The sequence below is a fragment of the Osmia bicornis genome, unplaced genomic scaffold (genome assembly GCF_907164935.1).
Source record: "Osmia bicornis bicornis unplaced genomic scaffold, iOsmBic2.1, whole genome shotgun sequence".
Taxonomy (NCBI): domain Eukaryota; kingdom Metazoa; phylum Arthropoda; class Insecta; order Hymenoptera; family Megachilidae; genus Osmia; species Osmia bicornis.
In genome coordinates, this window is record NW_025791407.1 from 34854 (window position 1) to 47831 (window position 12978).

At 37.2% G+C, this 12978-nt stretch overlaps 2 long non-coding RNA genes across 2 annotated transcripts; both read left to right on the forward strand.

The window, feature by feature from the left end:
* Nucleotides 1-6876: 6876 nt before the first annotated feature.
* Nucleotides 6877-9041, forward strand: LOC123989138. The gene is made up of 3 exons (XR_006830466.1): nucleotides 6877-7150; nucleotides 7225-7343; nucleotides 8978-9041. It is a non-coding gene; the product is annotated as an uncharacterized LOC123989138 (long non-coding RNA).
* A 1396-nt stretch (nucleotides 9042-10437) lies between these two features.
* Nucleotides 10438-10993, forward strand: LOC123989139. The gene is made up of 4 exons (XR_006830467.1): nucleotides 10438-10522; nucleotides 10592-10681; nucleotides 10764-10827; nucleotides 10927-10993. It is a non-coding gene; the product is annotated as an uncharacterized LOC123989139 (long non-coding RNA).
* The last annotated feature ends 1985 nt before the right edge of the window (nucleotides 10994-12978 follow it).

The window sequence follows — 12978 nt, forward strand, 5'->3', positions numbered from 1 at the left end:
GGCGCCCTGTTTGGGCGCCATTGCTCGCGGACCCGGGGTGTCGCCGGCACCGGAAGTCGACGGAGCGAAGTGCTGCGCCTGATCTTCCTCGCGGGCGGGTGGGGGTCCGCGCTCCGGGGGTAAATAGGAGCGGGGGTAATTGTTATTAAATGTATATAACATATCTAATGTAGATATAGTAATAACGGTACTGCTATTATATGTACATTGATCTGTGGGCAGGTATCAGTATATTACATTATATCTATTGTAGATATCGTAATAACGAAACTGTTATCATATGTACATTAATCGGTGGGAAGGGATCATTATATTAGATTATATCTAATGTAGATATATTAGTAATGATATTGTTATTAAATGTGCATTGGTCAGTGGGATTAAATCAGTATATTAAATTTCATCTGATGTAGATATAGTAATAATGATATTGTTATTAAATGTATATTACATATCTAATGTAGATATAGTAATAACAATACTGTTATTATATGTACATTGATCTGTGGGAAGGTATCAGTATATTACATTATATCTAATGTAGATATAGTAATAAGGGAACTGTTGTTATATGCACATTGATCTGTGGGAAGGGATAAGTATATTACATTATATCTAATGTAGATATAGTAATAATGATATTGTTACCAAAATTACATTGATCTGTGGGAAGGGACGAGTATATTTATTTATATCCAATGTAGATATAGTATAGATGATACTGTCATTCAATGTACATTGATCTGTGGGAAGGAATCAGTATATTGCAGTAGATCTAATGTAGATATAGTAATAACGATACTGTCATTAAATGATTATTACGTATCTAATGTAGATATATTAATGACGATAATGTTACAATCTGTGCATTGACCTGTGGGAAGTGATCGGTGTATTACATTATATCTAATGAAGATATAGTAATAATCATATTGTTATTAAATGTACATTGGTCTGTGGGAATGAATCAGTATATTACATTAGATTTGATGTAGATATAGTAATAATGATATTGTTATTAAATGTATATTACATATCTGGAGTAGATATAGTAATAACGATACTGCCATTATATGTACATTGATCGGTGGGAACGGATCATTATATTACATTATATCTAATGTACATTAGATATGTAATAAACACTTAATAACAGTATCGTTATTACTATATCTACATTAGATATGTAATATACATTTAATAACAATATCATTATTACTATATCTACATCAGATGTCATTTAATATACTGATTTAGTCCCACAGACCAATGTACATTTAATAACAATATCATTATTACTATATCTACATTAGATATAATGTAATATACTGATCCCTTCCCACCGATCAATGTACATATAATGGCAGTATCGTTATTACTATATCTACATTAGATATGTAGTATACATTTAATAACAATATCATTATTACTATATCTACATCAGATGTAATGTAACATACTGATTTAATCCCACAGACCAATGTACACTTAATAACAGTATCGTTGTTACTATATCTACATTAGATCTACTGCAATATACTGATTCCTTCCCACAGATCAATGTACATTGAATGACAGCATCATTTATACTATATCTACATTGGATATAATGTAATATCCTGGTCCCTTCCCACAGATCAATGTAATTTGGTAACAATACCATTATTACTATCTCTACATTAGATATAATGTAATATACTGATCCCTTCCCACAGATCAATGTACATATAATAACAGTTCCGTTATTACTATGTCTAGAATAGATATAATGTAATATACTGATCCCTTCTGTTTGAGAATCCGCTCAGCCATGATGGCACTCACGGTCGATCGATTTATCGATCGGGAGTTGCCCATCTAGGTAACGCGTGAGCGGGGCTCTTCTCGCCGGCTCGCCCGCAACGCGGCCATTATCTTTGATCAACGATCAACGTATACACCACGTGCTCACGAATTCAAAGTTGGCTCAAGTGCTCATCATTAAGAGACCATCAAGACTGCTCAATTGACCCAAGGAATCCTCAGCGACTCTGCAGCGCTACAGGATTGCGAAAGGTACTAATCATTTACACAAAATTCATTGAACACGTGAGCCGCCAACCACGTGTCGATCACGCACGAGATCACGGGCATTATCACAGCAGCGGGCTGAATTTATATAATTAACGGCACTGAGAAGCTCGCTGTTCACATTCGTGAAAACGCATTGTCAACACAAAACGATCAAGGTGACAGATCAAATCATTAATCTATATGTCTCGACTCATGTAAACTCATTCTTCACGACGAATCATTGTAATTGTAATTGAAACTCATTCAGACGGTTCATTTTCTCACGTGTAAAATTCAAAGCGCATCATTGTACGGTCACCATTCATTGTCAGATCAGCGTATTCATTTCATTTTATAATTGACTCAAATAAATCAATTTGTGAAACCCGAACCAGTAAGTGTAAAGTTCTTTCCCGGCGCAATCCATCCAGGATTTCCATCATTCCTGAACACCTTCCCACAGATCAATGTACATATAATAACAGTTTCGTTATTACTATGTTCACAATAGATATAATGTAATATAATGATCCCTTCCCACCGATCAATGTACATATAATGGCAGCATCGTTATTACTGCATCTGCATTAGATCTCCTGCAATATACTGATTCCTTACCACAGATCAATGTACATATAAGAACAGTTTCGCTATTAGTATATCTACATTAGGTATGTAATATACATTTAATAATAATATCATTATTACTATATCTACATCAGATGAAATTTAATATACTTATTTAATCCCACAGACCAATGTACATTTAATAACAATGCCATTAGTACTATATCTACATCAGATGTAATTTAATATACTGATTTAGTCCCACAGATCAATGTACATTTAATATCAATATCATTATTACGATATCTGCATTAGATATAGTGTAATATAATGATCCCTTCCCACCGATCAATATACATATAATGGCAGTATCGTTATTACTATATCTGCATTAGATCTCCTACAATATACTGATTCCTTCGCACAGATCAATGTACATTGAATAACGGTATCATTTATACTATATCTACATTGGATATAATGTAATATACTGATGCCTTCCCACAGATCAATGTAGTTTTGGTAACAATATCATTATTACTATATCTACACTAGATATAAGGTAATATACTGATCCCTATCCACAGGTCAATGTACATATAATAACAGTTTCGTTATTACTATATCTACAATAGATATAATGTAATATACTGATGCCTTCCCACAGATCAATGTACTTTTGGTAACAATATCATTATTACTATATCTACATTAGATACAATGTAGTATACTGATCCCTACCCACAGGTCAATGTACATATAATAACAGTTTCGTTATACTATATCTACATTAGATATAATGTAATATACTGATTCCTTCGCACAGATCAATGTACATTGAATAACGGTATCATTTATACTATATCTACATTGGATATAATGTAATATACTGATGCCTTCCCACAGATCAATGTAGTTTTGGTAACAATATCATTATTACTATATCTACACTAGATATAAGGTAATATACTGATCCCTACCCACAGATCAATGTACATATAATAACAGTTTCGTTATTACTATATCTACAATAGATATAATGTAATATACTGATGCCTTCCCACAGATCAATGTAGTTTTTGTAACAATATCATTATTACTATATCTACACTAGATATAAGGTAATATACTGATCCCTACCCACAGATCAATGTACATATAATAACAGTTTCGTTATTACTATATCTACAATAGATATAATGTAATATACTGATGCCTTCCCACAGATCAATGTACTTTTGGTAACAATATCATTATTACTATATCTACATTAGATACAATGTAATATACTGATCCCTACCCACAGGTCAATGTACATATAATAACAGTTTCGTTATTACTATATCTACATTAGATATAATGTAATATACTGATACCTTCCCACAGATCAATGTACATATAATAACAGTATCGTTATTACTATATCTACATTAGATATGTAATATACATTTAATAACGATATCATTATTATAATATCTACATCAGATGAAATGTAATATACTGATTTAATCCCACAGACCAATGTACATTTAATAACAATACCATTATTACTATATCTACATCAGATGAAATGTAATATACTGATTTATTTCCACAGACCAATGTACATTTAATCACAATATCATTATTACTATATCTACATTAGATATAATGTAATATAATGATCACATCCCACCGATCAATGTACATATAATCGCAGTATCGCTATTAGTATATCTACATTAGGTATGTAATATACATTTAATAATAATATCATTATTACTATATCTACATCAGATGAAATTTAATATACTGATTTAATCCCACAGACCAATGTACATTTAATAACAATGCCATTAGTACTATATCTACATCAGATGTAATTTAATATACTGATTTAGTCCCACAGATCAATGTACATTTAATTTCAATATCATTATTACGATATCTGCATTAGATATAGTGTAATATAATGATCCCTTCCCACCGATCAATATACATATAATGGCAGTATCGTTATTACTATATCTGCATTAGATCTCCTGCAATATACTGATTCCTTCGCACAGATCAATGTACATTGAATAACGGTATCATTTATACTATATCTACATTGGATATAATGTAATATACTGATGCCTTCCCACAGATCAATGTAGTTTTGGTAACAATATCATTATTACTATATCTACACTAGATATAAGGTAATATACTGATCCCTACCCACAGATCAATGTACATATAATAACAGTTTCGTTATTACTATATCTACAATAGATATAATGTAATATACTGATACCTTCCCACAGATCAATGTACATATAATAACAGTATCGTTATTACCATATCTACATTAGATATGTAATATACATTTAATAACAATATCATTGTAGGCGATTGAGTGGAAAATTTGTTTGAAGTGGTAGTGGAAAGGCAAGGATAAATTCTTATCACTGATTTGGAACTTCGAGGAGGAATTTAAAAACACTTTCACTTGTAATTCGTGTATTTAATAAAGATATTACTCGTCGTGCGTATAATTTACAATTCGTCAATTTATTTGTTGATTGAAACAAAGCTGTTCACTTATATTGAACTTTACTAAAGATGAACTGGTTATAATTGGTTTGGATATTTGGTCGCTGTTATCGCCTTGATTGCTTTTACACTAATAATTCGGATTCGGCAGTTCCACATGGGAATCGGTAATCGCGGCGCTCTAGTCGCCGCTGCGACTGTTAATCTTTAAAATGTTGGTGAAGTCGCTAACGGCGCTCTCGTTCGTTATCGACCGAGAGCATTAGAATTTTTGTGGTAATTTCACGACGCATCCGTGAACACGCCGCCCCCCGTTGAATGAATTCATTCAACAAGAGTGATGCAATATAGTGAACGTGATTGGAAATTACTAGTGATTGGAATGTGGAACCTTAACAATGATTATGGTGTCGGCGATAAAGGTAAGTTTAAATAATTATGTGATTACAATTTAAGAATTCGCTCGGATATACATTAACTGGTATTAATCGTGGTATCGTGAAAATATAACTACGCATTACTATTTGGCGTCGTAGATTCTGTGACTTCGGCGTTGATCGCGATCGGAAGGAAACATAGTTTGGAGATGGGACGTTTATATTCGGAATTCGCTGTTTTTAGTGTGACGACTCGGACGAGGCCATCGTCTCCTGGATGACACGCAGTAATTCGTCCGAGTTCCCATCGACTTGGTGGAAGGTTCTGACTACGAAGCAGGACAAGCTGACCTACTTTGGTAAGATTTTGCGTAGTTTTCCATTTCGGTCGTTGGTGTAAGGTGTGTAGATAGTCGTTGCGCCACGCTTTCCAGAATGTTTCGGTGATTTTTTGTACAAGTTGCCAGCGCGATAATCTATTGTCCCCGACATCAAATACGGTCGGTTCTGGTGACGCTAGTAAAGCGGTTCCGATTAAGAAATGTCCCGGTGTCAACGTGTTGTAATCGTCGAGACAATCGGATTCGGCACAGAGCGGTTGTGAGTTAAGACATGCTTCTACTCGGCATAATAAGGTTAGCATTTCTTCAAACGTTAAAGTATGCGAGCCAATAGTGCGTTTGAGATGGTGTTTTACGCTTTTCACTGCTGCTTCCCATAATCCGCCGAAATGGGGAGCGTTCGGGGGCAAGAAATGCCATTCAACTCCGTCGGTTGCTAATTGGTTGCCAAAATCGGGGTTTTTAGTTGCCGAGCGAAAAGCAGCGGTTAACTCACGATTCGCGCCTTGAAATGTGGTTCCGTTGTCAGAATACATTGTTTTCGGAAGGCCGCGGCGAGACACAAATCGTTGATAGGCGGCCATGAACGCTGCGGAGCTATAATCGCTGACGAGCTCAATGTGGATTGCTTTAATTGTCAAGCAAACAAAAACCGCGATGTAAGCTTTGTGAGCTTTGTGACCGCGACCGGATGTTGTTCGGACCTGAATTGGGCCTGCATAATCGACCCCGGTGTTAATAAATGGTCGTTCTACCTTGGTGACTCGAGAGACGGGCAAGTTTCCCATGAGCTCGGACGGCACTACAGCTTTTTCCCGAGTGCACGCCACGCATTTATATAAAACACTGCGGATTGTAGCGCGTGCTCGAATAATCCAGTATTCGTTGCGTAAGTGTGCAAGCGTGAGTTTCGGACCTGCGTGTAACAAATTGCGGTGCGTGCTCTCAATTAATAAGGTTAGGAGTGGATGTGATCGAAGAATGATCGGTGTCTGCATTTTTTTTCTAGTTGGGAGTTTGCTAGCCGTCCCCGTGCTCGAATTAACCCTTCCGAATCTAAGTACGGAGTTAATGAGAGGAGAGGACTTGTTTTTGGGATTGGTTTGGATGACCTTAAGGCTCTCCTCTCCTCTGGAAAGGCCTCTTGTTGCAACCTTTTTAACCAGTACAATTTGGCTTGCTTAACTAAATTTGGAGTCAGAATTATTGATGAAGCAGATGCCTTAATACATCTCGTGGGAAGGTTTTGGTCAGGTTGACTTTTAATTCTTACGCGAAGGGTTTGGATGAAGCGAAGTAAGTATGCCGTTACTCGCAATAGTTTCGACCATGAAGAATATCGAAATGTTAATTCCCATTGATCAACACAGGTAGCCATGCTCTGGAGGCTCGACTGTTTTTCTTCAAGCGACGTGTTTGGAGACGATAAGTTCCTGTCGGTGGGCCACGAGGACGTTTTTAGCCATTGCGGACCAGACCACCATAACAGGTAATCTTTTAATTTTTGGATTGGCATTCCCCGCGAAGCGCAATCGGCCGGATTTTCATTGGTGGGCACGTAATGCCATTGCGCATGTGACACAAGATTTTGTACCTTTGCAACGCGGTTTGCCACGAACGGTTTCCATCGAGTGGCTGATTGATTCAGCCATGCGAGAGTTACGCGAGAATCCGTCCAACAATGACATTCGATCGATTGCTCTTTTAGTGCGGTGGATACAAATTTTAAAAGTTGGGCGAGAAGAAGTGCGGCGCACAACTCCAATCGAGGAATACTAATCGTTTTAAGTGGAGCGACCCGCGTTTTGGCTATTAATAGAGAGACAGTAACGGTACCATCAGATAGGATACTTCGTGAATAAACTATCGCGGCGTAAGCTTTGGTTGAGGCATCTGAGAACCCATGCAGGCTCTGCGTTCGAATAGTTCTTGGAGCGATTTTTCGCGGTATGGATAGTTTTTCCAATTCGGGAAGCTGAATACAAAATTTCTGCCATTCAGTGAGAATGGCAGCTGGAAGAATATCATCCCAATCGCAACGAAGTGACCAGAGTTTCTGGATATAAATTTTTGCTACAATGATGACTGGAGAGATCCACCCTAAAGGGTCGTACAGTTTCGCTATCGTTGACAGGACTGTTCGTTTAGTGTTGGCTGGGTTGATTGTAAGGATTTGGTTTGAAACTTTAAAACGAAATTGATCCAAAGCGGGATTCCAAATTATTCCAAGGACCGAAATTATTTCATGAACTTGCAAGGATTTGCTGGTTGCGAGGCCGTGATCCTCTGGATTTATATCAGTGAGCAAGGCTGGGTCATTGCTGGCCCACTTTCGTAACGAGAAGCCACCTTTGGCGAGAAGCGTTGTAATTTGGTTTCGCAATTGGCGAACTGATTCGAGGCTGTCGCCACCAAAAAGAAAATCATCAACATAGGCTTGGTCCCGGATTATTGAAATTGCGTCGGGAAAACTCGATCCCTCATCCTCGACGAGCTGTTGCAAAACTCGCAAGGCAAGATACGGAGCTGGAGCAGTCCCATAAGTGACTGTGAGGAGTTGATATTCCTCAACGGCCCCATGTGGAGAGTCGCGCCAAAGAATTCTTTGGTAATCGAGGTCTTGAGGATCGACTAGTATCTGGCGATACATTTTTGCAACATCCGCCGTATAAACAAATTGGAATTGACGCCATCGAATTAATATGGATACCAGATCTTGTTGGAGTTTCGGCCCGGTGAAAAGATGATCGTTAAGTGACGTCCCGTTAGACGTTTTGCGTGATGCATTAAAAACAACGCGAAGGCGAGTTGTGGCGCTACTTTCACGAATAACAGCGTGATGCGGTATATAATAACAATTTCGAGTATTTGGTGGAAGAGAATTGACTTTTTTCATGTGTCCGAGAGCTTGGTACTCTGCAAGGAAGGTTTTATACTCATCTGCTTTGGATGAGTCGCGACGAAGACGATTCTCTAATGAATGAAGACTTTTTAATGCTCCGGATCGTGATTCTCCTAACGGAATGGGAGGTTTGGTTTTAAATGGTAGTCGAACGATATAGCGTCCATTTGGTGCGCGGTAATGCGTGGATTGGAAGTGTGATTCGCAATTCTTATTTTCAGGAGTCAGGATCGTAGGAGTGAAAACGTCCTCAAGTTCCCAGAACCGGCGTAGATCCTGGTCGAGGTTTTCGAGGATTGAAAGGTGCTGAATTCCGACTGTGGAAGACGAGGATTGGCATTGGATCGGACCTGAGAGTATCCATCCTATCGTGGAATTTTGAGCGACAGGATTACACGCAGGGCCCTTTCTCACCCCTTGCAATAAAAGTTGGCCATAAAGATCCGCTCCAATGATGATATCAATTGGGTCCGAGCTCATCGGTTCCTTGTCCGCAAGGTTCAAATCTGCAAGGTGAGACCAATTAGCTTGTGCATGGTTTCGCGCGGGTACATACCTGGTTAACGATTTCATTATAATAGCGGTGGTCGAATATGCAGGTTCATTCGATTCAGCCGGCGTGATAATAATAGCAGCCACTTGAGTAGCATGAGAATGGTTTTCACCGATTCCGGTAATGCGTGTGTGCTGCCTAGTGCGATCGAGACGGAGCGACTGAGCTAAATGATCCGTTATGAGTGTAGCGGCTGAGCCTTGGTCAAGCAACGCTCGAGCACTGATGCATCGGCCCTGGCTAGAATGTACTCGGACGCGTGCTGTCGAGAGAAGAATACTTGCATTAGTAAGCGTACCAGAAGCGACATTTGTACTTATCTCGATTTCGGTTTCGGAAGTAGCGGAGCTCGTCTGCGGTACTGGCGGTGCAACGTCCTTGGCGGTCGAAAAATGTAATAATGTGTTATGCCGTTGGTTGCATTCTTTACAAAGATGAGGGCTCTTACAATGTGCGGCAGCATGCTTGATTGAAAAACAAATTACGCACCGTTTCTGTTGCTTAATAAAATTGAAGCGATCAGATTTTGTTTTTGAAAGAAATGACGGACATTGATATATTAAATGATTTTGCCGACAGACGGGGCAGATTATTTTGGTCGACGTCGTGGAATGCGCAGATATATTTTTTGGTTTGATCGATTTATATTTTTCCGCTTCGCTTTGTTTGTCGCGTTTGGTTTCCGGTAGACTTTCTAAAGCGCGAATTCTCTTAAGCAAAAACGCATCGAATTCGTCGTAGGTGGGAAAATCGGTATTGTCGCTGAGAGTGAATTCCCATGCTTTTCGCGACGCGCGATCTAATTTTTGAGCTCCGAGAAAAACAATTACGTCACTCCAATTATCAACCGGGCGGTTTAAATTTCGGAGCATTTGAAGCGAAACGTTTATTTTGTCACGTAACATTTTCAAATCATGCGGTGTTTCGGACGAAACAGATGGTAACGAAAACAAGGTATTCAAATGGGTTGATATTAACCGACGTTTGTTATCGTAGCGCGTTGTTATTATTTTCCACGCGACTTCAAAATTGTTTTCGGTTACAGGTAGGTGACTAACGGCTTCGCTCGCTTCGCCCGCTAGCGAGGAGCACAAAAAATGGAGACGCTCAACGTTCGTTAAGGAAGCATTGTTGATCACCATGGAGGTGAAACGGTCACGGTAACTTTCCCACTCCGTGAACTTTCCATCGAAGGACGGCAATTGTATCTTTGGTAAGTGAGCCGTTTGTCGTGACGTCACTGAATTTGAAAAACTTACGTTTGCTGATGGCTCGGTTGTAGGTGTGACCTGGGCTAGCATTTCCGCCATGAAGTCCATTGCTTCCTGATACCGCTCCTCGGCCTGGATAAAATGATTCTCAACGAAGTACGGTAGGCTGGACCTCGTCTTTTGATCGATACAGGCGGTGATCCTTGAGTCCAGATCTTGACTTTGTTGATACGCTTCTTTCAGCATGGTCATCCGGTTTTGGGTTGTTGCTGCGGTCATCTTGGTTTGCCCCAGCTTCTTGAAATTGGTGAGCGCTCGGTCAATGGAGCGCATGGTTTGCATTTGCTTATGCAGTAGTTCTTCGAGAGTGCTCATGGCCGTTAACGGTTTAATTTTCGAATTGTAGGTGGACGAGTACCTGGTTGATTTTCCTCGATCCCAATCCGGCTCGAAGGACCAATTTTATGTAGGCGATTGAGTGGAAAATTTGTTTGAAGTGGTAGTGGAAAGGCAAGGATAAATTCTTATCACTGATTTGGAACTTCGAGGAGGAATTTAAAAACACTTTCACTTGTAATTCGTGTATTTAATAAAGATATTACTCGTCGTGCGTATAATTTACAATTCGTCAATTTATTTGTTGATTGAAACAAAGCTGTTCACTTATATTGAACTTTACTAAAGATGAACTGGTTATAATTGGTTTGGATATTTGGTCGCTGTTATCGCCTTGATTGCTTTCACACTAATAATTCGGATTCGGCAGTTCCACATGGGAATCGGTAATCGCGGCGCTCTAGTCGCCGCTGCGACTGTTAATCTTTAAAATGTTGGTGAAGTCGCTAACGGCGCTCTCGTTCGTTATCGACCGAGAGCATTAGAATTTTTGTGGTAATTTCACGACGCATCCGTGAACAATCATTATTACTATATCCTTATTAGATATAATGTAATAGACTGATCACCTCCCACAGATCAATGCACAGATTGTAACATTATCGTCATTAGTATATCTACATTAGATATGTAATAAACATTTAATAACAGTATCGTTATTACTATATCTACATTAGATCTACTGCAATATACTGATTCCTACCCACAGATCAATATACTTTGAATAACAGTATCATTTATACTATATCTACATTGGATATAATGTAATATACTGATGCCTTCCCGCAGACCAATGTACATTTAATAACAATATCATTATTACTATATCTACATTAGATATGTAATATACATTTAATAACAATATCATTATTACTATATCTACATCAGATGAAATTTGATATACTGATTTAATCCCACAGACCAATGTACATTTAATAACAATATCATTATTACTATATCTAAATTAGATATAATGTAATATACTGATCCCTTCCCACCGATCAATGTGCATATAATAACAGTTTCGTTATTACTATATCTACATTAGATACAATATAATATACTGATACATTCCAACAGATCAATGTATATATAATAACAGTATCGTTATTACTATATCTGCATTAGATATGTAATATACATTTAATAACAATATCATTATTACTATATCTACATCAGATGTAATTTAATATACTGATTTAATCCCACAGACCAATGTACATTTGATAACAATATCATTATTACTATATCTAAATTAGATATAATGTAATATACTGATCCCTTCCCACCGATCAATGTACATGTAATGGCAGTATCGTTATTACTATATCTACATCAGATGAAATTTGATATACTGATTTAATCCCACAGACCAATGTACATTTAATAACAATATCATTATTACTATATCTAAATAAGATATAATGTAATATACTGATCCCTTCCCACCGATCAATGTGCATATAATAACAGTTTCGTTATTACTATATCTACATTAGATACAATATAATATACTGATACATTCCAACAGATCAATGTATATATAATAACAGTATCGTTATTACTATATCTGCATTAGATATGTAATATACATTTAATAACAATATCATTATTACTATATCTACATCAGATGTAATTTAATATACTGATTTAATCCCACAGACCAATGTACATTTAATAACAATATCATTATTACTATATCTAAATTAGATATAATGTAATATACTGATCCCTACCCACCGATCAATGTACATGTAATGGCAGTATCGTTATTACTATATCTACATTAGATATGTAATATACATTTAATAGCAATATCATTATTACTATATCTACATCAGATGAAATTTAATATACTGATTTAATCCCACAGACCGATGCACATTTAATAACAATATCATTATTACTATATCTACATTAGATATAATGTAATATAATGATCACATCAAACCGATCAATGTACATATAATGGCAGTATCGTTATTTCTATATCTACATTTGATATGTAATATACATTTAATAACAATATCATACTATTTCTACATTAGATATAATGTAATTG